Source organism: Manis pentadactyla, chromosome 10, assembly GCF_030020395.1.
Source record: "Manis pentadactyla isolate mManPen7 chromosome 10, mManPen7.hap1, whole genome shotgun sequence".
NCBI classification, from domain to species: Eukaryota; Metazoa; Chordata; class Mammalia; order Pholidota; family Manidae; genus Manis; species Manis pentadactyla.
In genome coordinates this window covers 99,958,641-99,985,819 of record NC_080028.1, presented here as the reverse complement: position 1 = coordinate 99,985,819, position 27,179 = coordinate 99,958,641, and the positions used below count along the sequence as shown (strand labels likewise).

The window sequence follows — 27,179 nt, the reverse complement described above, 5'->3', positions numbered from 1 at the left end:
CCCCTATTTGGCCAGTGGAGGCCTCTGTGCCATGCCACTCCCTGGCTTTGGGTCCAGACTCGCACCCACCCCGCGATGGGATAGGTGGTTATTACCTTGGTCGGAGCTGTTCCCGTGATGGGCTCCATAGCCAGCAAGGCGTGATACACAGAAGCCAGTTGCTCCTCTACTAACGGCCACCAGACCTCTGCTCCTTTCCATAATTGTGACCAGAATCCAACAGGTTGGCGTGTCCACTCAAGCCACTGCCGAAGGCCCCATCCATAACCGTCTCCGTTTACATGAACATCTAGCTCACAGGGCCTTCATGAATCCATTACACTCAAGGACTACAACGGCCTTGACTGCCTGCTCAGTAGCAGTGAACACAGCTGCACAGGTCTCATCACGGTCCCACCTGATGCCCTTTTGTACCGACTGGCATGAGGCCTTCAGAATTTGTGCCAAGTGCGGGGTAAACACCCTCCAGGAGCCCAAAACACCCAAAAGCTCTTGGACGACTCAATGCCACAGTGGTAGGGGTGGGGAAAGCCTGGACCTTGCCTATGACCACATCTGGGATAACTGTAGCTTTACCCGACCAGACAACCCCCAAGAACTTGACACACAAACCAGGTCCCTGAACCATCCCTATCAAAATACCGACAGCATTCTTCAACAGACTGGAACAAATAGTTCTAAAAGTCATAGGGAACCACAAAAGACCCCAAACAGCCAAAGCAATCCTGAGAAAGGAAGAAGAAAGCAGGGGGGATCTCGCTTCCCAACTTCAAGCCGTACTACAAAGCCATAGTAACTTTAGTTTTACCCGACCAGACAACCCCCAAGAACTTGACACACAAACCAGGTCCCTGAACCGTCCCTATCAAAATACCGATAGCATTCTTCAACAAACTGGAACAAATAGCTCTGAGGGTCATATGGAACCACAAAAGACCCCGAATAGCCAAAGCAATCCTGAGAAGGAAGAATGAAGCGGGGGATGAGGGGGGATTACGCTCCCCAACTTCAAGTTCTACTACACAGTCACAGTAATCAAGACAATTTGGTACTGGCACAAGAACAGACCTGTAATCAATGGCACAGAATAGAGGGCGCAGATATAACCCACACATACATGGCCAATTAATATATGATCAAGGAACGACGGACGGACATACAATGGGGAAATGACAGCCTCTTCAACAGCTGGTGTTGGCAAAACTGGACAGCTACATGTGAGAGAGAGAATGACATGGGATTACGGTCCAACTCCATACACAAGAGTAAACTCGAAATGGATCAAAGACCTGAATGTAAGTCATGAAACAATAAAACTCTTAGAAGTAAATCATAGGCAAAAGTCTCTTGAATATAAACATGAGCAGCTTTTTCATGAACATGCCTCCTCGGACAAGGGAAACAAAAGCAAAGATGAACAAGTGGGACTCTATCAACATAAAAAGCTTCTGTCCAGCAAAGGACACCATCAGTGGAAGAAAAAGGCATCTCTACAGTATGGGAGGATATATTCATAAATGACATATATCATAAGGGGTTGACAGCCGAAATATAAAGAGCTCATGCACCTCAACAACCAAAAGGCAAATAACCCGACTAAAAAATAGGCAGAGGATCTGAACACACACATCTCCAAAGAAGAAATTCAGATGGCCAAGAGGCACATGAAAAGATGCTCCACATCGCTAATTATCAGAGAAATGCAAATTTAAACCACAATGAGATATCACCTCACAACAGTCAGGATGGCCACCATCCAAAAGACAAACAACACCACATGCTGGTGAGGTTGTGGAGAAAGGGGAACCCTCCTACACTGCTGGTGGGAATGTAAATTAGTTCAACCACTGTGGAAAGCATTATGGAGGTTCCTCAAAAAACTCAACATAGAAATGCCATTTGGCCCAGGAATTCCACTCCTAGGAATTTAACCTCAGAACGCAGCAGCCCAGTTTGAAAAAGACAGATGTACCCCTAGGTTTATCGCAGCACCACTTACAATAGCCAAGAAATGGAAGCAACCTAAGTGTCCGACAGTAGATGAATGGATAAAGAAGATGTGGTACATATACACAATGGAATATTAGTCAGCCATAAGAAGAAAACAAATCCTACCATTTGCAACAACATGGATGGAGCTAGACAGGTATTATGCTCAGGGAAATAAGCCAGACGGAGAAAGACAAGTATCAAATGATTTCACTCATATGTCGAGTATAAGAACAAAGAAAAAAACTGAATCACAGAACCCAAGAATGGACTAACAGTGACTAAAGGGAAAGGGACGGGGGAGGATGGGTGGGAAAGGAGGGATAAGGGGAAAAGGGTGCATTACGATTGGCACACATAATGTAGGGGGTTGGGGAGGGTAGGCACGGGCAAGGCAGTATAGCACAGAGAAGACAAGTAGTGATTCTATAGCATCTTACTATGCTGATAGACAGTGACTGTAATGGGGTATGTGGTGGGGACTTGATAACAGGGGGAAATCTAGTAACCACAGTGTTGCTAATGTAAGTGTATATGAATTATACCAAAATAAATAAATAAATAATCAATTAATTAAAAAAGCAAATGTTTACTCGAATAACTAAAAATCACTCATGAAAGCAGTGATTTCAGGGTCAGTCCAATATATTGTAAGTGTTTACAACTGGAAGGAAACATCACGAACCAGTTAAAATCTTGGTATCTGCTTCTAGACAGGAAATCCCACACAAAATCTAAAACTGCCAGGAACGGTTAGTTACAGAAACTCGAGTTTCGCGTCCAGGAGGGGAGGGAGAAAGGGAGCCAGGGAGCCTGGGTAGCGGCAGAGAGTTGGCACTCAAACACACATTTCCTCATTTTACTGGAAGGTACAGCAATCCCACCAACATAGGCACCTTTACTGCCCTAGTCCTAAAAACTCGTTTGAAAAATAACGCAGGACAGTGACTGTAATGGGGTATGTGGTGGGGACTTGATAATGGGGACAATCTAGTAACCACTATGCTGCTCAGGTAAGTGAATATTAATGATACTAACTAACTAACTAGATAGTTAAACAAACAAATAAATAAATAAACAAACAAATACATACATACATACTTACATACTTACAGACATACAGACATACATACAACGCAGGAGCCAAAAGGAGCCGCTTGGTCAGAAACCTACGCGAAATTCCTAACACAGCCTGGGCTGCAGCCGGCGGCAGGGTCGTTGCCGCCCATTACTATACAAACAGGTACCCGATCTCTAGGCGGGGGACCTCGCCAGTGCCCGCCGCCTCCCGGCGCACAAGTCTCCCTCCTCTCGCCACAGGACCTGTCCAGACAACAGCAGGCAGCAGACATTTCACTGCTCACTGAACAAGAGGTAGAGAACAGCACAGAATCGCCCCCGAGATAAGCACACACGCAAGCAACTCACACAAATCAATAAACACTGCAGCTGCAACGCCGGCAGCGGACGCGCACGACCCTCGGTCCGTTCGCTCCTCCCCCACCCGCCTGCCACCCAAGGCCCAGCGCGCCATCCAAGCTCCATTACCCGGGTGCAGCGCTCCGCGACTCTGGCCGGATAACAACTTCCCCCAAAAACACCAAAGAGAAAAAAGGCGTCCACGCGCGCCATCCCGGCGCGGAAAAGCAGCTCTCCCGGGCGAGGGGATCTGTCTCTGGTGCCTCCCCGTCCCTGAGACCGGGTAACAACTCCGCAAAGTCACCTGCCGCCCAGCTCGCCGCCAGCTCCAGGTCTCCCACGGCGGCAAGTAGGTGCCCGCTGATGCCCGGAGTCCCCGGCCGCCATGCCAGCCCCCCACGGAACGTGGACCGCACTCCCGGGGCTCGCCTCGCCGTGGCCAGCCGGGACCCGAGGAGCGGGGCCGCTGAGTGCCCCGCGCCCCCGGCCCGCCGCCCCCCATTCCGCGGGCGCGCCTCGCCGGCCGGTCCCAACCTCATCGCCGCCGGCCCAGCCCGGTCCGCGCGCGCCGACATGCAGCCCGCAGCCGGGCCCGGCCCGGCCCGGCCCGGCCCGGCCCGGCGAGGGGCTGAAGACCGGGCAAAACCCCGCTCCGCCCAGACCAGAAAACTGGCCGGCCGCGTCCCGGCCGCCCGCCCAGCGCCGGGGAGGCGGCGGCGGCGAACCGTCCCGGGGGGGCGGCAGCGGCGGCAGGAGCGGCCAGCCGGACACAGACCAGGGGAGAGACGCGACGGCTCAGGGAGAGCGGAGCGGACGCGGCGCGGCGCGGCGCGGCTCCGGCAGCTGCGGCGGGCAGACAGCGCTCCGATCCACTTGGCCGCTCCTGCTCGGCCGCCCCAGCTGCCCGGCTCCCCCTCACTCCGCCGCTCCCCGCTCCCCTCCGCTACTCACCGTTGCTGCACCGCCGGCTCTCCGCGGCCCACACCTGAGGCCGGCCGTCTGCTCCTCCTGCGGCCGTCCCAATGCTCCAGCCACGTCCTCCGCCTCTCCGCGCCGCACCTGGTTTACGACACTCGCGGCTTTACGACACCACGTTCCTCAGACCTAGGGCCGCTCGCTCCACGGCGGGAACCTTGTCGCTAGGGAGAGGACGCTGCATCCAGCAGGGAGGGGGAAACGTTCCCTCACGTGTAGGGGATGGGGAGGGGACCGCTGGCAAACTTCAGTGAAAACAGGAAAACATACTGAGAAACGGTGTGTGGGGAGAGAGGGGGGAGGAGATTAAAGGGCATTACGATTAGCACACATAATGTAGGGGGGTAGTGGGGAGGGCAGTACAGCACAGAGAAGACAAATAGTGACTCCACAGCATCTTACTACACTGATGGACAGTGACTGCGATGGGGGGTGGGGGGACTTGGTAATATGGGTGAATCTAGTGACCACCACGGTGCTCATGTGAATCCTTCATAACATTGAATATCAATGATACCTTAATAAAAAAATAAAAAACATTACTGAGAAAAACTAAGGAAGACTTGAATAAATGAAAAGAGGTGACGTGTTCACGTATTCGAAGATTCAGTTGGATGATGCTTCTTCCTATAACGGCTGTAGATTGAACATAATCCCCATCATAATCCCACAGGCACTCCTTCGGGGCTCTGCTGACTTCTTCAAACGTCAATGGCAAGCCCCACCGACGGGCTACAGCCCACATTCTCTTTTTTTTTTTAATTCATTTTTTATTAAGGCATGATTGATATACACTCTTATGAAGGTTTCACATGAAAAAACAATGTGGTTACTACATTTACCCATATTATCAAGTCCCCACCCATACCCCAAAGTAGTCCCTGTCCGTCAGTGTAGTAAGATGCCACAGATCCACTATGTGCCTTCTCTGTGCTACACTGTTCTCCCCGTGATACCCCACACCATGTGTACTAAACATAATACCCCTCAATCCCCTTCTCCCTCTCTCCCTCCCCACCCGCCCTCCCACACCCCTCCCCTTTGGTAACCACTAGTTCCTTCTTGGAGTCTCTGAGTCTGCTGTTATATTGCTCCTTCAGTTTTGCTTCATTGTTATACTCCACAAATGAGGGAAATCATTTGGCATTTGTCTTTCTCTGCCTGGCTTATTTCACTGGGCATGATGTCCTCCAGCTCCATCCATGTTGTTCCAAATGGTAGGATTTGTTTCTTTCTTATGGCCGAATAGCATTCCATTGTGTATATGTACCACATCTTCTTTACCCATTCATCTACTGATGGACACTTAGGTTGCTTCCACATCTTGGCTATTGTAAAAAGCGCTGCGATAAACATAGGGGTGCATATGTCTTTTTGGATCTGAGAAGTTGTATTCTTTGGGTAAATTCCAAGGGGTGGGATTCCTGGGTCAAATGGTATTTCTATTTTTATTTTTTTTTTGAGGAACCTCCAGATTGCTTTCCACAATGGTTGAACTAACTTACATTCCCACCAGCAGTGTAGGAGGGTTCCGCTTTCTCCACATTCTCGCCAGCATCTGTTGTTCTTAGACTTTTCGATGATGGCCATCCTTACTGGTGTGAGGTGATAGCTCATTGTGGTTTTAATTTGCATTTCCCTGATGATTAGTGATGTGGAGCATCTTTTCATGTGTCTGTTGGCCATCTGAATTTCTTCTTTGGAGAACTGTCTCTCTTCACATCCTCTGCACATTTCTTAATCGGGTTATTTGCTTTTTGGGTGTGGAGGCGTGTAAGTTCTTTATATATTTTGGGTGTTAACCCCTTGTCGGAAATGTCATTTACAAATATATTCTCCCATACTTTAGGATGCCTTTTTGTTCTGTTGATGGTGTCCTTTGCCATACAGAAACTTTTTAGTTTGATGTAGTCCCACGAGTTCATTTTTGCTTTTGTTTCCCTTGCTCCAGGAGATACGTTCAGGAAGAACTTGCTCATCCTTATATTCAGGAGATGTTTGCCTAAGTTGTCTTCAAAGAGTTTTATGGTTTCATGATTTACGTTCAAGTCTTTAATCCATTTCAAGTTTGCCTTTGTGTATGGGGTTAAAGAATAATCCAGTACCATTCTCTTGCAAGTAGCTGTCCACTTTTGCCAACATCAGCGGTTGGAGAGGCTCTCATTTCCCCACTGTATATCCATGGCTCCTTTATCGTATATTAATTGACCATGTATGGGTGGGTTTATATCAGGACTCCGTAGTCTCTTCCATTGATCTATGGGTCTGTTCTTGTTCCAGTACCAAATTGTCTTGATTACAGTAGCCCACATTGTCTTTTGCAATGTGTGCAACAAACGCAGACACAAACATTGGGCTACAGCAGAGGCAGGCTTTCCTTCCCAGCCAACGCATGTGGGCAAATAATGTGTCTGCTTCATCATTCACTGGGGATGCCAAAGGCAAATGGCCAGACACACGATAGACAGTAACTGTCTGAGTCTGACTAAGGCCCATAGGTCTTGCCACAGCTCTTGCCCTCAAAGGGGCCAGTGACGAACCATCCAGTTGGCATGGCACCATGTCGGTGGCAACAGGGTCAAGCCCGGCACACAGCCCAGCTGTCGGTGCACACAACTAGAGGAGAGGGCACGATCGTCCTGGGAGACCATGAGCCATACTGCCCGTGACTCAGTCCACTGAATGCTCTTCCCCTCTCCGTCCTCTAACACCCATGTTGTCTTAGTCTTAGGACGGAAAACCACAGCCCTCCACTTCGGGGGCTGCCCACAGGTGGAGCCGTCTGTATACCAAGTATCTTCAGGAATAGGGGCTTTTCCCTGGTGATAAGGTCTCTCGCCTACCAATGGCTCAAGTGCGAGTTCTTCTTGCTTTCCACTCGTATACGTCACTTGCCCAAATAAGCATCGGAGATCTCCACTCAAGGGGCTATTGGAGAGGATGCTATGCTGCTGCAAGTATGCACCCCCATTTGGCCAGTGGAGGAGTCTGTGCCAGACCACTCCCAGGCTTTGGGTCCAGCCTCGCACCCACCCTGCGATGGGATAGGTGGTTATTGCCTTGGTCGCAGCTGTTCCGATGATGGGCTCCATAGCCAGCAAGGCGTGATACACAGAAGCCAGTTGCTCCTCTATTAACGGCCACCAGACCTCTGCTCCTCTCCATAATTGTGACCAGAATCCAACAGGTTGGCGTGTCCACTCAAGCCACTGCCGAAGGCCCCATCCATAACCGTCTCCGTTTACATGAACATCTAGCTCACAGGGCCTTCATGAATCCATTACACTCAAGGACTACAACGGCCTTGACTGCCTGCTCAGTAGCAGTGAACACAGCTGCACAGGTCTCATCACGGTCCCACCTGATGCCCTTTTGTACCGACTGGCATGAGGCCTTCAGAATTTGTGCCAAGTGCGGGGTAAACCCCCTCCAGGAGCCCAAAACACCCAAAAGCTCTTGGACGACTCACTGCCACAGTGGTAGGGGTGGGAAAGCCTGGACCTCGTCTATGACCACATCTGAGATAACTGTAGCTTTACCCGACCAGACAACCCCCAAGAACTTGACACACAAACCAGGTCCCTGAACCATCCCTATCAAAATACCGACAGCATTCTTCAACAAACTGGAACAAATAGTTCTAAAAGTCACAGGGAACCACAAAAGACCCCGAACAGCCAAGCAATCCTGAGAAGGAAGAAGAAAGCAGGGGGGATCTCGCTTCCCATCTTCAAGCCGTACTACAAACCATAGTAATGTGGTACAGGCACAAGAACAGACCCAGAGACCAGTGGAATGGAATAGAGAGTCCAGACATTTACCCAAACATATATGGTCAATAACGTATGATTAAGGAGCCATGGATATACAATAGGGAAAGGGCGGCCTCTTCCACACCTGGTGTTGGCAAACTGGACAGCTAACATGTAAGAGAGTGAAACTGGATCACTGTCTAACCCCATACACAAAAGTAAACTCGAAATGAATCAAAGACCTGAATGTAGGTCAGGAAATCATAAAACTCTTAGAAAAATACATAGGCAAAAATCTCTTGGACATAAACATGAGCAACCTCTTCATGAACGTATCTCCCCGGGCAAGGGAAACAAAAGCAAAAATGAACAACAGGGACTATATCAAGCTGAAAAGCTTCTGTACAGCAAAGGACACCATCAATAGAACAAAAAGGCATCCTGCAGTATGGGAGAATATTTTCATAAATGACACATCCCATAAGGGGTTGACCTCCAAAATATAGAAAGAGCTCACGCACCTCAACAAACAAAAAGCAAATAATCCAATTAAAAAATGGGCAGATGGTCTGAACAGACACTTCTCCAAACAAGAAATTCAGATGGCAAACAGGCCCATGAAAAGATGCTCCACATCGCTAATCATCAGAGAAACGCAAATTAAAACCACAATGAGATATCACCTCACACCAGTCAGGATGGCCAGCATTCAAAAGACAGACAACAACACATGCTGGCAAGGATGTGGAGAGAGGGGAACCCTCCTAACCCTGCTTGGGGGGAATGTAAATTGGTTCAGACATTCTGGAAAGCAGTATGGAGGTTCCTCAAAAAACTCAAAGTAGAAATACCATTTGACCCCGGAATTCCACTCCTAGGAATTTACCCTAAGAATGCAGCAGCCCAGTTTGAAAAACACATATGCACCCCTTTCTTTATCGCAGCACTATTTACAATAGCCAAGAAATGGAAGAAACCCCAGTGTCCATCAGTAGATGAATACATAAAGAAGATGCGGTACATATAAACAATGGAATATTATTCATTCAGCCATAAGAAGAAAAGAAATCCTGCCATTTTCGACAACATGGATGGAGCTGGAGGGTATTATGCTTAGTGAAATAAGTCAGGTGGAGCAAGACAAGTGCCAAATGATTTCACTCATCTGTGGAGTATGAATACAAAGCAAAAACTGAAGGAACAAAGCGGCAGCAGACTCATAGAACTGAAGAATGGACTAACAGTTACTAAAGGGAAAGGGACTGGGAAGGGTGGGTGGGAAGGGAGGGACGGAGAAGGGGATTAAGGGGCATTATGATTAACACGCGTAATATAAGGGTGCACGGGGAAGGAAGTGTAGCACAGAGAAGACAAGTATTGATGCTACAGCATCTTACTATGCTGATGGGACAGTGCCTGCAATGGGGTTATGTGGTGGAGACTTGATAACAGGGGGGACGTGGTAAGCATAATGTGGCTCATGTGAAACCTGAGCATAAGACTGCATATCAATGATACCTTAATAGAAAAAATAAACAAACTCCAGTTGGATCAGGGATCTAAATGTAAAAAATTCAACACGACCAAAAAAACTGGTGAATTTCCCTAGAACCTTGGTGTAGGCTTCCTTTCTAACAGTGAGTCAAATCATAGGTATCAGGACTTCTGCTTTCAGCCGAGATGAACACAGACTGCATTTACCCTTCCTACCTGGATGGAACCCCAGAAAAAAACACAAGAGAACACATGCACAGCAATGGTCTTCAAGACACTGATCGACGGGCAGTGAAGGACAGTAACCCGTGAGACAGGAAATAAACAGGGTGAGCCCTACAGCCCCTGCCCTGAGAGTTTCCCACTCATGCAGCAGCGCGGGAGCACCCAGACATAGGTGGGGAGAAGGGGTCGAGAAACTGGGGGAAAATGTAGGCAAGTACAACCCGTCAGGAATATTATCAACTGAAATGGGCCAGAACGAACAGATGTTACAATGAGCAGAGAACACTGAAACAGCTTATAATCATATTCTTTATGGTAAAAAAAAAAAAAAACAAAAAACTGAGTACAGACAGGGAAGATATAAAAAGAAACTCAAACAGAACTTTATAGAAAAGACACAGCATCGTAAGATGGAAATTACACTGGGTTAGAATAACAGCACTGCTAAAAAAGGATCAGTGAATGTGAAGACACAGCAGTGGAAGCACTTACAAATGAAACATGTAGAGAAAAAAAAAATTAAAGGGAAAGGAAGGGCATCGGTCAGCTGTGGGACAGTGTCAAGCTGTGGAATATACAGGTAATGAGAATTCCCTGAAGGGAGGCTGGGGGAAGCAAAGGGGCCATTTGAAGACACACGGTCAAACTTTCCCCCAAAGTTGATGGAAACCCTAAACACACAGATCCAACAAGTTGCATGACCCCCAAGCACAGACACACGAGGGAAACGCAGCCAAGACGAATCAAGCACATCACCTACGACCGGTGATAGTGAGAACATTTTAAAGTAGTGAGAAGAAGAAGAACACAAAATATGTGGCATACAGAGGAAAAGATGAAGACGACCTCGAATTTCTCTTGGAAATAATGTAAGCGAGGAACATACTTAAACTACAGGAGGAAAAAACAGCAAAGATCCCTTTAAAAGGGAAGGCAAAATGCAGACATCTTCAGACCTACGAGAGCTGAAAGGTTCTTCATTAACTACAAGAAATGTCACCGAAAAGTCCTTCATGCAGAAGGAATAGGAGAGCACTAAAAATCTGGATCTATACAAAGGAATGAAAGTAAAAGAAACAGGAACTATGTATTTTCTCCTATTAGTTAAGTCTCTTGAAAGGTTAACTGAGTGTTTAACTACAAATAACAACGTATTGTGGGATCGGTACTACTGTGAGACTAAAGTGCAACAACACGGCAAAGACCAAGAGGGGAGAACTGGAAGGAACTGTGAGCTTCTTACAGTCCAGTGAAATGATAGATCACTTGAAGGAAAACTATGATAAATCAAAGGTGTACAGTATAAACCTTAGAGCACCTCTTAAAATAACAGTGTTATAGCCAACAACACAACAAAGGTTACACAATGGAATCACAGAAATGCAATGAACTGAAAGGAAGGAAGACAAAGAAGAAAAAGGAAACAAAGAAGATGGGACAGACAGCAAAGACAACAGACCACAAGCTACCCAGTTAAACCAATAGTTGTGTCAGATGGAAGTGGTCTCAACACCCCAGTTAACAGGTACAAATGGTCAGACTGGATAAAAAGGTAAGAGCCAATCATATGCTGTCTACAAGAAAATCACTTTAAATAGAAACATGCAAACTTAAAAGTAAAAGGACGGAATAAGATTCAGCATGCCCAAAGAAGTCTGGGGAGGCTCTATAAATGTCAGAGAAAGTCCATGTCAGAATACTAACAGGGACAAAACAGGCCATTTCACAACGACAAAGTGGTTAATTAACCAAGAGGATACAACAGTCTTCAGCGTTTACACACCTAACAATAAACATGAATCGAAAACCGTCAGAACTGCAAGGCCAAATACACAAACCACAACTTGGATCACAGTGTTTTGACGTCTGCAAAAATTACATGCACCAACTCTTCCTTAGGCAGCAGGCCCTTGGCTTAGATAGGCACCAAGAATAAGCCACACACTGCAACGAATTCAGGGTTGTCATTAGGAAAGCTGTCTACAAGTGTGTGCTGAATGAAATAAGCCGCACACACACATACCACTTTTATAGCACTCCACTTAAATGAGGGACCCAGAAGAGCCAAAGCCACAGAGACAGAGGGGAGCGATGGTGGGTGCCAGGGACCGGAAGGGAGACTACACCCGGCAGGTGTTCTTTAACGGGTGCGCAGTGTCGATATGGAGATGGGATAGTAGGGGATGGCTGCAAAATTTCAAAGTGCTCAGTGCCACAGAACTATCCCCTCAAAAATGGCTCGAGTGGTAAATGTTATGTTATTTTACCACAGTAAATACTGAAAAAGAAAACACGAGATTCAGATGCCCGGGTGAAAAGTAGAGGCCCGGAGCTCAGGAGGAGCCGCCCGGCTTACGGCAGGCCTTCAAGTGGCTGATTTCCGGGCTGCGTCTCTGCCCCTGTGTGCCCCCACCTTCACAAAACATCCTCCTGTGTCCTGAATTGGACGTTTTACCACTAAGTCTTTTTGTGCATGTGACTTTTTATTCATAGCATACACAAAAGATGGTGACATTTCTGGGTGAAGGTGATATGCACGATCAGAAGTTTTATACAGAGAATAGACTTTCTTGGAATTGAGGGGCAGGCTCTGGGAAAGCCATAGACTTGCTGAAATTGTAGGCACCATTTGAAGTGGGCGTGAGCACGGGTACCATATTCTATGATTCCAGGTCCTCAAAATGTTCTCTTGGGCTCAAAGGTGCCTGAGGGGTGAGGATGCGTCCCTCTGTACAGAATCCTGAACCTAGTGTCAGTGAACATTGAGCACAAGAGCTCTGTTCTGCCAAGTGTTCTAAACTTAACTTTTGAGTCCAAGTCAATGTACCTGGGATCTTTCTTACCTACCTATGTCACTCTTGTAGGGCTGACTGTTTCTGCTTACCCTGAATTTCCTAGCCACTCACTAGACATGCTCCGTAGGAGAACGTGACAGAGGGCGAGAGTCCACCCGTGTGTCAAGTGGAGAGTGGAGAGGACACGTCATCTGTGGGGGAGGGCTGAAAGGTGACCTGGACGGCTCGAGGATCATCTTGGGGGGTGGTCACAACTTGGGCCAGTGGCAGGAGACCTTGTTTGCCCCTGTTCGGATTGGACTGGCAGTTGCCTGCTTTTCCTTCAAACTAGTTGCTAGGTTGCAGCAACCTATGACCTCACAAGGGTTCCAACCCTCCTGGTTGGTAGGTGCTTGGCAGCAAAGGTAGCCAGAAGCACCTTCTCAGAGCTTTCTCTACTCCTAGCATCTCCTTAGCCTGGAGTAGGGATAACGGGCTCACATTCAGTGAGAATCCACAAGAGGATTTTGGACAGGGTCTGGTCCCGGAGAGGGTGAGACTTGGGCAGAAATCATGGCCAGTGTTCCATCGAGTTCCCAGGCTGTGAGGCAGAGGCCCCAGCCTGGCCCCTCCGGGCACCAGCCGGATGTGATGCTGGACGCACAGAGACCAGGACCGCCAGGTGAGGCAGCGGAGGGACGAGGGGCTTGAGGACGGGGAGCCGACGGCAGGAAGGCCTACCCAGGGGGGCTTGTGTGAAGGAAGGAGACACTCAGAAGGCCAGGCACTGGAGGACGAGAGTGTAGGTGTGGGGACAAGGACACACACGGGGAAGGGCACCTGGAGGAATTATCTAAATGAGGAAGGGTGTTGAGAACGGGGAGACGGAACAATGGCAAAGTGGATGGGGGCAGATGGCTGCCAGCAAAGGAGAAGGATGGAGAGATGGCTGGGGAGAAGGCCACGGTCTGCGACAGCAGAGACACTGGGGGCAGCTTGTCTTTTGGGGGTAGTTGGAGTGGAGTGGGAGGGGACACGGGGACCGAGGGATGAATCGCAAAGACAACAGCTGGACGCTGTCGCCTGGTTTCTTTGCCCAGCAGCCCAGGCACACAGCAGCCCTCCGCCAGAGGGCTCCGGCCGGCGCACGCAGCGGGAGAGGTCGGCCGCTCTCCAGGAGTCGGAGGAGGCAGCCACGGGCGAGGAGGACGCCTGGGACCTGGACATGCTGTGCGGCCTCAAGATGAGGCTGAAGCGACGGCGGGTGTCCCCGGTGCTGCCCGAGCACCACGAGGCCTTCAAAAGGCTGCTTGGTAGGGGGAACCCTGAGCCCATTCCCCTTTAGAGAAACTTCCAGCGACTAGACTTTTCCAATGGAAAAGAATTCCCTGTCAGTTGGTGACCTCTCTGTTCCCAGAGGACTCCTCCGGGGACACTTAGAAATGGCTGCCAGTAAAGGAGAAGGATGGAGAGATGGCTGGGGAGAAGGCCACGGTCTGTGACAGCAGAGACACTGGGGGCAGCTTGTCTTTTGGGGGTAGTTGGAGTGGAGTGGGAAGGGACACGGGGACCAAGGGATGAATCCCCAAGGCAACAGCTGGACGCTGTCGCCTGGTTTCTTTGCCCAGCAGCCCAGGCACACAGCAGCCCTCTGCCAGAGGGCTCCGGCCGGCCCGGGAAGCGGGAGAGGTCGGCCGCTTTCCAGGAGGAGTCGGAGGAGGCAGCCACGGGCGAGCAGGACGCCTGGGACCTGGACAAGCTGTGTGGCCTCAAGATGAGGCTGAAGCGACGGCGGGTGTCCCCGGTGCTGCCCGAGCACCACGAGGCCTTCAAAAGGCTGCTTGGTAGGGGGAACCCTGAGCCCATTCCCCTTTAGAGAAACTTCCAGCGACTAGACTTTTCCAATGGAAAAGAATTCCCTGTCAGTTGGTGACCTCTCTGTTCCCAGAGGACTCCTCCGGGGACACTTAGAAATGAGGCAGGATTAGGCCACAGGCAGAAGCAGTCTGCACTCGGCACACAAAAGCTCGGCTTCCACTGCACCCCTGGGGCTCTCAAATCTAAATGCCTCCGTCAGCGTGCGGGGTGCTGACAGGCCATTGGGCGCGCTGATGTGACCGTCAAGGGAGACGATGCCTCCCTGCACGGTGACGGAGCACCACCTTCGGTAGGATCAGACCTGTGCACATCACCTACTGACACCTGCCCCCCACCCCCAGCCAAGCCACCGAAGAAGGATGGCACCACCTTTCTGGCCCAACGAGTGCACCTCGGCCTCCCCACCCCGAAAGGTCCCGTCAGCACGCACGGCTGCTCTCTGCTCGGCCCTGCTCCGGCTGTCCGTCTAACCTGTGCCTCTCTTCCCAGGGGACCTTGTTGTGAAAATATTCCTGGCCTGGGACAAAAATCTGAGGGTATCTGACAAGGTAACTTTGTCCACTGAGATGTGTTCCCTCTCCAGCATCTACCCTGGGGGGCTGGAGGGATGCCTTCTAAACCCCCAGTCTCGCCTCTCTCCCCAACTCGGAGCCTTGTCCACACTGCCCTTTGCGGGGCCTGGAGGCTCCTTGCGTGGGAAGGGGCAGCCCTGCCCCCACCCCCACTCCTCTGGGGTCCGCCCCTTTGCCTGCCACCGCAAGCCCCTTCTCGCCTCAGCCCTGGGGACTCCCCTTTGTGCCAGCTTATCAAAGACCCTTCTGATGGCGGCTGTCCTAAACAACCAGCGTCCCACCGGCAAAGCCTGCCATCCAGGAGCGTCCTAAAGTCCCTCTCCCCACACGGGCGGGGTCTGCCCCCAGCCTCCCCCTCCCTCACCCCTCCGTCCTTCCGTCCTTCCTCTTCTGGGATGTGACCGCTGTCCTGTGGCGTTCTCCTCTTCCTCAGTATCTCCTGGCCATGGTCATAGCGTATTTCAGCCGGGCTGGCCTCCCCTCCGGGCAGTACCAGCGAATTCACTTCTTCATAGCTCTGTGAGTATTGCTGTCAGTGGCCGGCCGTCAACATTCAGTCCTCTGGGAGGGCGGAGGGAGAGGTGTGGGACTCTGACCTTGCATCTGTTCTCTTTTGTACTCCACGTGTACTGTTCACTTTGGTATACCAAGGATAGGATTATAACAGAGCGGTTTCTATACTGTTGTCTGTGGAGACAGACAACCCTAACACCAGTTAAAACACTGGAACGAACAAAAGACCACACAAAACCCTCCTGAGGAGGGACAGAATGGGCACCACGCTGTCCCCAGGTGGCCAGGCTTGAGACCGCACCGCCTCCCTCAGAAGCCTCGGCCGCTCTCCTGCCTGAGTCCACATCAAGTGGACCGTCCTCCTCTGGATTCCCAGGCGGACACCACAATGCAGGCCCTCGTCATGTGACACAGACCGAGTGTAAGCATTCCCCACCCGTGCTCCCTACGAGGCTTTACACGCCCCAAATCCTCGGAGAACACAGGTCTAATGCTCCCCACCCCTCCTCAGCAATGCCACCGGCTAAGGGGGTTCTAAGCCGAGGCCAGCCTTCTCAGTCTGAACTCAACCCTCCCCACAGTCAGCATCACACTTGCTTATGGTCCTGACATTGCACTGCTTTCTTCCAATGCTCCATCTGAAATCCCTTCCCTCTGTTTTCACATTGTGTCTTCTGACTTGTAGGTGTCTTTCAGACATATATATATTGGAAGAAAATGACCTATCCTTAAAGTCGGTGCAAGGAGCACAACTGTTCCCACGCCTCCCCTGGACCCCTAACTGCAGTCCCCCAGTAGCACATCAGCTAAAATCCTAGTGTCATGTCACGTTCCGGGTAATAGTTACTTCACTTCCTAACTCCCCCCTCCCCTTCTCCAAACCATCAGACCAGACACCGTTGCAGGCAGGTCTTGTCAAAATATCCACATGTTCATAAAGCCCTCAGCACGCTACTTTGTGTTGCAAACGTTTAAGCTACACTGAGTCCATGAGGCGATCAGTATGGCATTTGACTGTGAGACAAAAGCGTCCGTCCATCCGTCCATCCATTCATTCAACGAAATCTTGTACACTGCATTCCGTGCCAGGGACTAGGAGGGTTGGGAGGAGAGCCTTGAGAAGGGCACGTGGCACCCATCCTCCAGCCTGAGCCACATGGTAGGGAAGCTAGGACTACAGAAACCGGCTAGTCAGTTCCTGCCCTCTGGATACGCACACATGCTCACTCCGCAGGGAGCCACAGGGTGCGCACATACAACCGCTTTAAAGGGCACAGGGAAGATGATGGGGACATTGCATGGAAACTGCACTGCTCGCCCTCAGGCCTCCCCGAGGGCCTTTGTCTTCAGCATCCAGCTGTGAGAGGTGCCCTTCAGGTCCCTGCCCCGCAGTGGCTTCTTGATGACTGGGTGGCCCTGTGTGACGCTGGTAGGGCTCCCGTACGTCCTTTGTCAAGTTCAGCCTGTGCCTCTCCTTGGACGCTGACCTCGGCTGGGGATCCTTCCCGTCTTGCTCCTGACCAGCAGCCCGATGTCTCTCCCCAGCTACCTGGCCAACGACATGGAGGAGGACGACGAGGGCCCCAAACAGGACATCCTTTGGCTCCTCTATGGGAACGACCGTTCCCAGCGTCTTCTGTTCCACCAACAGCGAGTCCAATTCGCCCAATCCATGGGCTGGAAGGCCTGGGTCTCCCGGGAAGAGTGTGAGGAGGTGCGTGAGCAGCTGGGATCTCGGGGTGGGGGGGCCGGACTGCAGTGGGGGGAACACGGGATCGTGGGATCTTGAGGCGAGAAGGAACTGGAGGCTGGGCGAGGAAGGAGGGGCCACCTGAGGCCAGAGCCACCTGCCTTCCAGATCCAAGCGTTTGACCCAGAGCTCCCGGTGTGGAAGCGAGACCGCAGCCTGCTCGCTGTGTGAGCGCTCCCGGGACCACGGAGGCCTGGGCTCACCGGCCCAGAAGAAGGGAAGTCTGGATCCTCAGGTGCAGACAGAGCGCCTCGTTGTGTCGGCTTAGGAAGTCACCCTTCCAGACACTGACTCCGCCCCGAGCCACAGGCCGAGGAACACACGCAGGTATGACCCCTGCACACAACTAGAGGGGAGGGCGTGATCATCCTGGGTGATCGGGAGCCATACTGCCCGTGACTCAGTCCACTGACTGCTCTTCCCCTCTCCGTCCTCTAACACCCATGTTGTCTTAGTCTTAGGACGGAAAGTCACAGCCCTCCACTTCGGGGGCTGCCCACGGGTGGAGCCGTCTGTATACCAAGCATCTTCAGGTATAGGGGCTTTTCCCTGCTGATAAGGACTCTCGCCTACCAATGGCTCAAGTGCAAGTTCTTCTTGCTTTCCACGCGTGTATGTCCCTTGCCCAAATAAGCATCGGAGATCTCCACTCAAGGGGCTATCGGAGATGGTGCTGTGCTGCTGCAAGTTTGCGCCCCTATTTGGCCAGTGGAGGCCTCTGTGCCATGCCACTCCCTGGCTTTGGGTCCAGACTCGCACCCACCCCGCGATGGGATAGGTGGTTATTACCTTGGTTGGAGCTGTTCCCGTGATGGGCTCCATAGCCAGCAAGGCGTGATACACAGAAGCCAGTTGCTCCTCTACTAACGGCCACCAGACCTCTGCTCCTTTCCATAATTGTGACCAGAATCCAACAGGTTGGCGTGTCCACTCAAGCCACTGCCGAAGGCCCCATCCATAACCGTCTCCGTTTACATGAACATCTAGCTCACAGGGCCTTCATGAATCCATTACACTCAAGGACTACAACGGCCTTGACTGCCTGCTCAGTAGCAGTGAACACAGCTGCACAGGTCTCATCACGGTCCCACCTGATGCCCTTTTGTACCGACTGGCATGAGGCCTTCAGAATTTGTGCCAAGTGCGGGGTAAACACCCTCCAGGAGCCCAAAACACCCAAAAGCTCTTGGACGACTCAATGCCACAGTGGTAGGGGTGGGGAAAGCCTGGACCTTGCCTATGACCACATCTGGGATAACTGTAGCTTTACCCGACCAGACAACCCCCAAGAACTTGACACACAAACCAGGTCCCTGAACCATCCCTATCAAAATACCGACAGCATTCTTCAACAGACTGGAACAAATAGTTCTAAAAGTCATAGGGAACCACAAAAGACCCCAAACAGCCAAAGCAATCCTGAGAAAGGAAGAAGAAAGCAGGGGGGATCTCGCTTCCCAACTTCAAGCCGTACTACAAAGCCATAGTAACTTTAGTTTTACCCGACCAGACAACCCCCAAGAACTTGACACACAAACCAGGTCCCTGAACCGTCCCTATCAAAATACCGATAGCATTCTTCAACAAACTGGAACAAATAGCTCTGAGGGTCATATGGAACCACAAAAGACCCCGAATAGCCAAAGCAATCCTGAGAAGGAAGAATGAAGCGGGGGATGAGGGGGGATTACGCTCCCCAACTTCAAGTTCTACTACACAGTCACAGTAATCAAGACAATTTGGTACTGGCACAAGAACAGACCTGTAATCAATGGCACAGAATAGAGGGCGCAGATATAACCCACACATACATGGCCGATTAATATATGATCAAGGAACGACGGACGGACATACAATGGGGAAATGACAGCCTCTTCAACAGCTGGTGTTGGCAAAACTGGACAGCTACATGTGAGAGAGAGAATGACATGGGATTACGGTCCAACTCCATACACAAGAGTAAACTCGAAATGGATCAAAGACCTGAATGTAAGTCATGAAACAATAAAACTCTTAGAAGTAAATCATAGGCAAAAGTCTCTTGAATATAAACATGAGCAGCTTTTTCATGAACATGCCTCCTCGGACAAGGGAAACAAAAGCAAAGATGAACAAGTGGGACTCTATCAACATAAAAAGCTTCTGTCCAGCAAAGGACACCATCAGTGGAAGAAAAAGGCATCTCTACAGTATGGGAGGATATATTCATAAATGACATATATCATAAGGGGTTGACAGCCGAAATATAAAGAGCTCATGCACCTCAACAACCAAAAGGCAAATAACCCGACTAAAAAATAGGCAGAGGATCTGAACACACACATCTCCAAAGAAGAAATTCAGATGGCCAAGAGGCACATGAAAAGATGCTCCACATCGCTAATTATCAGAGAAATGCAAATTTAAACCACAATGAGATATCACCTCACAACAGTCAGGATGGCCACCATCCAAAAGACAAACAACACCACATGCTGGTGAGGTTGTGGAGAAAGGGGAACCCTCCTACACTGCTGGTGGGAATGTAAATTAGTTCAACCACTGTGGAAAGCATTATGGAGGTTCCTCAAAAAACTCAACATAGAAATGCCATTTGGCCCAGGAATTCCACTCCTAGGAATTTAACCTCAGAACGCAGCAGCCCAGTTTGAAAAAGACAGATGTACCCCTAGGTTTATCGCAGCACCACTTACAATAGCCAAGAAATGGAAGCAACCTAAGTGTCCGACAGTAGATGAATGGATAAAGAAGATGTGGTACATATACACAATGGAATATTAGTCAGCCATAAGAAGAAAACAAATCCTACCATTTGCAACAACATGGATGGAGCTAGACAGGTATTATGCTCAGGGAAATAAGCCAGACGGAGAAAGACAAGTATCAAATGATTTCACTCATATGTCGAGTATAAGAACAAAGAAAAAAACTGAATCACAGAACCCAAGAATGGACTAACAGTGACTAAAGGGAAAGGGACGGGGGAGGATGGGTGGGAAAGGAGGGATAAGGGGAAAAGGGTGCATTACGATTGGCACACATAATGTAGGGGGTTGGGGAGGGTAGGCACGGGCAAGGCAGTATAGCACAGAGAAGACAAGTAGTGATTCTATAGCATCTTACTATGCTGATAGACAGTGACTGTAATGGGGTATGTGGTGGGGACTTGATAACAGGGGGAAATCTAGTAACCACAGTGTTGCTAATGTAAGTGTATATGAATTATACCAAAATAAATAAATAAATAATCAATTAATTAAAAAAGCAAATGTTTACTCGAATAACTAAAAATCACTCATGAAAGCAGTGATTTCAGGGTCAGTCCAATATATTGTAAGTGTTTACAACTGGAAGGAAACATCACGAACCAGTTAAAATCTTGGTATCTGCTTCTAGACAGGAAATCCCACACAAAATCTAAAACTGCCAGGAACGGTTAGTTACAGAAACTCGAGTTTCGCGTCCAGGAGGGGAGGGAGAAAGGGAGCCAGGGAGCCTGGGTAGCGGCAGAGAGTTGGCACTCAAACACACATTTCCTCATTTTACTGGAAGGTACAGCAATCCCACCAACATAGGCACCTTTACTGCCCTAGTCCTAAAAACTCGTTTGAAAAATAACGCAGGACAGTGACTGTAATGGGGTATGTGGTGGGGACTTGATAATGGGGACAATCTAGTAACCACTATGCTGCTCAGGTAAGTGAATATTAATGATACTAACTAACTAACTAGATAGTTAAACAAACAAATAAATAAATAAACAAACAAATACATACATACATACTTACATACTTACAGACATACAGACATACATACAACGCAGGAGCCAAAAGGAGCCGCTTGGTCAGAAACCTACGCGAAATTCCTAACACAGCCTGGGCTGCAGCCGGCGGCAGGGTCGTTGCCGCCCATTACTATACAAACAGGTACCCGATCTCTAGGCGGGGGACCTCGCCAGTGCCCGCCGCCTCCGGGCGCACAAGTCTCCCTCCTCTCGCCACAGGACCTGTCCAGACAACAGCAGGCAGCAGACATTTCACTGCTCACTGAACAAGAGGTAGAGAACAGCACAGAATCGCCCCCGAGATAAGCACACACGCAAGCAACTCACACAAATCAATAAACACTGCAGCTGCAACGCCGGCAGCGGACGCGCACGACCCTCGGTCCGTTCGCTCCTCCCCCACCCGCCTGCCACCCAAGGCCCAGCGCGCCATCCAAGCTCCATTACCCGGGTGCAGCGCTCCGCGACTCTGGCCGGATAACAACTTCCCCCAAAAACACCAAAGAGAAAAAAGGCGTCCACGCAGAGCGCCATCCCGGCGCGGAAAAGCAGCTCTCCCGGGCGAGGGGATCTGTCTCTGGTGCCTCCCCGTCCCTGAGACCGGGTAACAACTCCGCAAAGTCACCTGCCGCCCAGCTCGCCGCCAGCTCCAGGTCTCCCACGGCGGCAAGTAGGTGCCCGCTGATGCCCGGAGTCCCCGGCCGCCATGCCAGCCCCCCACGGAACGTGGACCGCACTCCCGGGGCTCGCCTCGCCGTGGCCAGCCGGGACCCGAGGAGCGGGGCCGCTGAGTGCCCCGCGCCCCCGGCCCGCCGCCCCCCATTCCGCGGGCGCGCCTCGCCGGCCGGTCCCAACCTCATCGCCGCCGGCCCAGCCCGGTCCGCGCGCGCCGACATGCAGCCCGCAGCCGGGCCCGGCCCGGCCCGGCCCGGCCCGGCCCGGCGAGGGGCTGAAGACCGGGCAAAACCCGCTCCGCCCAGACCAGAAAACTGGCCGGCCGCGTCCCGGCCGCCCGCCCAGCGCCGGGGAGGCGGCGGCGGCGAACCGTCCCGGGGGGCGGCAGCGGCGGCAGGAGCGGCCAGCCGGACACAGACCAGGGGAGAGACGCGACGGCTCAGGGAGAGCGGAGCGGACGCGGCGCGGCGCGGCGCGGCTCCGGCAGCTGCGGCGGGCAGACAGCGCTCCGATCCACTTGGCCGCTCCTGCTCGGCCGCCCCAGCTGCCCGGCTCCCCCTCACTCCGCCGCTCCCCGCTCCCCTCCGCTACTCACCGTTGCTGCACCGCCGGCTCTCCGCGCCCACACCTGAGGCCGGCCGTCTGCTCCTCCTGCGGCCGTCCCAATGCTCCAGCCACGTCCTCCGCCTCTCCGCGCCGCACCTGGTTTACGACACTCGCGGCTTTACGACACCACGTTCCTCAGACCTAGGGCCGCTCGCTCCACGGCGGGAACCTTGTCGCTAGGGAGAGGACGCTGCATCCAGCAGGGAGGGGGAAACGTTCCCTCACGTGTAGGGGATGGGGAGGGGACCGCTGGCAAACTTCAGTGAAAACAGGAAAACATACTGAGAAACGGTGTGTGGGGAGAGAGGGGGGAGGAGATTAAAGGGCATTACGATTAGCACACATAATGTAGGGGGGTAGTGGGGAGGGCAGTACAGCACAGAGAAGACAAATAGTGACTCCACAGCATCTTACTACACTGATGGACAGTGACTGCGATGGCGGGTGGGGGGACTTGGTAATATGGGTGAATCTAGTGACCACCACGGTGCTCATGTGAATCCTTCATAACATTGAATATCAATGATACCTTAATAAAAAAATAAAAAACATTACTGAGAAAAACTAAGGAAGACTTGAATAAATGAAAAGAGGTGACGTGTTCACGTATTCGAAGATTCAGTTGGATGATGCTTCTTCCTATAACGGCTGTAGATTGAACATAATCCCCATCATAATCCCACAGGCACTCCTTCGGGGCTCTGCTGACTTCTTCAAACGTCAATGGCAAGCCCCACCGACGGGCTACAGCCCACATTCTCTTTTTTTTTTTAATTCATTTTTTATTAAGGCATGATTGATATACACTCTTATGAAGGTTTCACATGAAAAAACAATGTGGTTACTACATTTACCCATATTATCAAGTCCCCACCCATACCCCAAAGTAGTCCCTGTCCGTCAGTGTAGTAAGATGCCACAGATCCACTATGTGCCTTCTCTGTGCTACACTGTTCTCCCCGTGATACCCCACACCATGTGTACTAAACATAATACCCCTCAATCCCCTTCTCCCTCTCTCCCTCCCCACCCGCCCTCCCACACCCCTCCCCTTTGGTAACCACTAGTTCCTTCTTGGAGTCTCTGAGTCTGCTGTTATATTGCTCCTTCAGTTTTGCTTCATTGTTATACTCCACAAATGAGGGAAATCATTTGGCATTTGTCTTTCTCTGCCTGGCTTATTTCACTGGGCATGATGTCCTCCAGCTCCATCCATGTTGTTCCAAATGGTAGGATTTGTTTCTTTCTTATGGCCGAATAGCATTCCATTGTGTATATGTACCACATCTTCTTTACCCATTCATCTACTGATGGACACTTAGGTTGCTTCCACATCTTGGCTATTGTAAAAAGCGCTGCGATAAACATAGGGGTGCATATGTCTTTTTGGATCTGAGAAGTTGTATTCTTTGGGTAAATTCCAAGGGGTGGGATTCCTGGGTCAAATGGTATTTCTATTTTTATTTTTTTTTTGAGGAACCTCCAGATTGCTTTCCACAATGGTTGAACTAACTTACATTCCCACCAGCAGTGTAGGAGGGTTCCGCTTTCTCCACATTCTCGCCAGCATCTGTTGTTCTTAGACTTTTCGATGATGGCCATCCTTACTGGTGTGAGGTGATAGCTCATTGTGGTTTTAATTTGCATTTCCCTGATGATTAGTGATGTGGAGCATCTTTTCATGTGTCTGTTGGCCATCTGAATTTCTTCTTTGGAGAACTGTCTCTCTTCACATCCTCTGCACATTTCTTAATCGGGTTATTTGCTTTTTGGGTGTGGAGGCGTGTAAGTTCTTTATATATTTTGGGTGTTAACCCCTTGTCGGAAATGTCATTTACAAATATATTCTCCCATACTTTAGGATGCCTTTTTGTTCTGTTGATGGTGTCCTTTGCCATACAGAAACTTTTTAGTTTGATGTAGTCCCACGAGTTCATTTTTGCTTTTGTTTCCCTTGCTCCAGGAGATACGTTCAGGAAGAACTTGCTCATCCTTATATTCAGGAGATGTTTGCCTAAGTTGTCTTCAAAGAGTTTTATGGTTTCATGATTTACGTTCAAGTCTTTAATCCATTTCAAGTTTGCCTTTGTGTATGGGGTTAAAGAATAATCCAGTACCATTCTCTTGCAAGTAGCTGTCCACTTTTGCCAACATCAGCGGTTGGAGAGGCTCTCATTTCCCCACTGTATATCCATGGCTCCTTTATCGTATATTAATTGACCATGTATGGGTGGGTTTATATCAGGACTCCGTAGTCTCTTCCATTGATCTATGGGTCTGTTCTTGTTCCAGTACCAAATTGTCTTGATTACAGTAGCCCACATTGTCTTTTGCAATGTGTGCAACAAACGCAGACACAAACATTGGGCTACAGCAGAGGCAGGCTTTCCTTCCCAGCCAACGCATGTGGGCAAATAATGTGTCTGCTTCATCATTCACTGGGGATGCCAAAGGCAAATGGCCAGACACACGATAGACAGTAACTGTCTGAGTCTGACTAAGGCCCATAGGTCTTGCCACAGCTCTTGCCCTCAAAGGGGCCAGTGACGAACCATCCAGTTGGCATGGCACCATGTCGGCGGCAACAGGGTCAAGCCCGGCACACAGCCCAGCTGTCGGTGCACACAACTAGAGGAGAGGGCACGATCGTCCTGGGAGACCATGAGCCATACTGCCCGTGACTCAGTCCACTGAATGCTCTTCCCCTCTCCGTCCTCTAACACCCATGTTGTCTTAGTCTTAGGACGGAAAACCACAGCCCTCCACTTCGGGGGCTGCCCACAGGTGGAGCCGTCTGTATACCAAGTATCTTCAGGAATAGGGGCTTTTCCCTGGTGATAAGGTCTCTCGCCTACCAATGGCTCAAGTGCGAGTTCTTCTTGCTTTCCACTCGTATACGTCACTTGCCCAAATAAGCATCGGAGATCTCCACTCAAGGGGCTATTGGAGAGGATGCTATGCTGCTGCAAGTATGCACCCCCATTTGGCCAGTGGAGGAGTCTGTGCCAGACCACTCCCAGGCTTTGGGTCCAGCCTCGCACCCACCCTGCGATGGGATAGGTGGTTATTGCCTTGGTCGCAGCTGTTCCGATGATGGGCTCCATAGCCAGCAAGGCGTGATACACAGAAGCCAGTTGCTCCTCTATTAACGGCCACCAGACCTCTGCTCCTCTCCATAATTGTGACCAGAATCCAACAGGTTGGCGTGTCCACTCAAGCCACTGCCGAAGGCCCCATCCATAACCGTCTCCGTTTACATGAACATCTAGCTCACAGGGCCTTCATGAATCCATTACACTCAAGGACTACAACGGCCTTGACTGCCTGCTCAGTAGCAGTGAACACAGCTGCACAGGTCTCATCACGGTCCCACCTGATGCCCTTTTGTACCGACTGGCATGAGGCCTTCAGAATTTGTGCCAAGTGCGGGGTAAACCCCCTCCAGGAGCCCAAAACACCCAAAAGCTCTTGGACGACTCACTGCCACAGTGGTAGGGGTGGGAAAGCCTGGACCTCGTCTATGACCACATCTGAGATAACTGTAGCTTTACCCGACCAGACAACCCCCAAGAACTTGACACACAAACCAGGTCCCTGAACCATCCCTATCAAAATACCGACAGCATTCTTCAACAAACTGGAACAAATAGTTCTAAAAGTCACAGGGAACCACAAAAGACCCCGAACAGCCAAGCAATCCTGAGAAGGAAGAAGAAAGCAGGGGGGATCTCGCTTCCCATCTTCAAGCCGTACTACAAACCATAGTAATGTGGTACAGGCACAAGAACAGACCCAGAGACCAGTGGAATGGAATAGAGAGTCCAGACATTTACCCAAACATATATGGTCAATAACGTATGATTAAGGAGCCATGGATATATAATAGGGAAAGGGCGGCCTCTTCCACACCTGGTGTTGGCAAACTGGACAGCTAACATGTAAGAGAGTGAAACTGGATCACTGTCTAACCCCATACACAAAAGTAAACTCGAAATGAATCAAAGACCTGAATGTAGGTCAGGAAATCATAAAACTCTTAGAAAAATACATAGGCAAAAATCTCTTGGACATAAACATGAGCAACCTCTTCATGAACGTATCTCCCCGGGCAAGGGAAACAAAAGCAAAAATGAACAACAGGGACTATATCAAGCTGAAAAGCTTCTGTACAGCAAAGGACACCATCAATAGAACAAAAAGGCATCCTGCAGTATGGGAGAATATTTTCATAAATGACACATCCCATAAGGGGTTGACCTCCAAAATATAGAAAGAGCTCACGCACCTCAACAAACAAAAAGCAAATAATCCAATTAAAAAATGGGCAGATGGTCTGAACAGACACTTCTCCAAACAAGAAATTCAGATGGCAAACAGGCCCATGAAAAGATGCTCCACATCGCTAATCATCAGAGAAACGCAAATTAAAACCACAATGAGATATCACCTCACACCAGTCAGGATGGCCAGCATTCAAAAGACAGACAACAACACATGCTGGCAAGGATGTGGAGAGAGGGGAACCCTCCTAACCCTGCTTGGGGGGAATGTAAATTGGTTCAGACATTCTGGAAAGCAGTATGGAGGTTCCTCAAAAAACTCAAAGTAGAAATACCATTTGACCCCGGAATTCCACTCCTAGGAATTTACCCTAAGAATGCAGCAGCCCAGTTTGAAAAACACATATGCACCCCTTTCTTTATCGCAGCACTATTTACAATAGCCAAGAAATGGAAGAAACCCCAGTGTCCATCAGTAGATGAATACATAAAG

At 50.3% G+C, this 27,179-nt stretch overlaps 1 pseudogene; it reads left to right on the top strand.

Moving 5' to 3' along the window:
* Positions 1 to 13,201: 13,201 nt before the first annotated feature.
* Positions 13,202 to 18,343, top strand: LOC130679382 (putative speedy protein E7; annotated as a pseudogene).
* Positions 18,344 to 27,179: the final 8,836 nt, after the last annotated feature.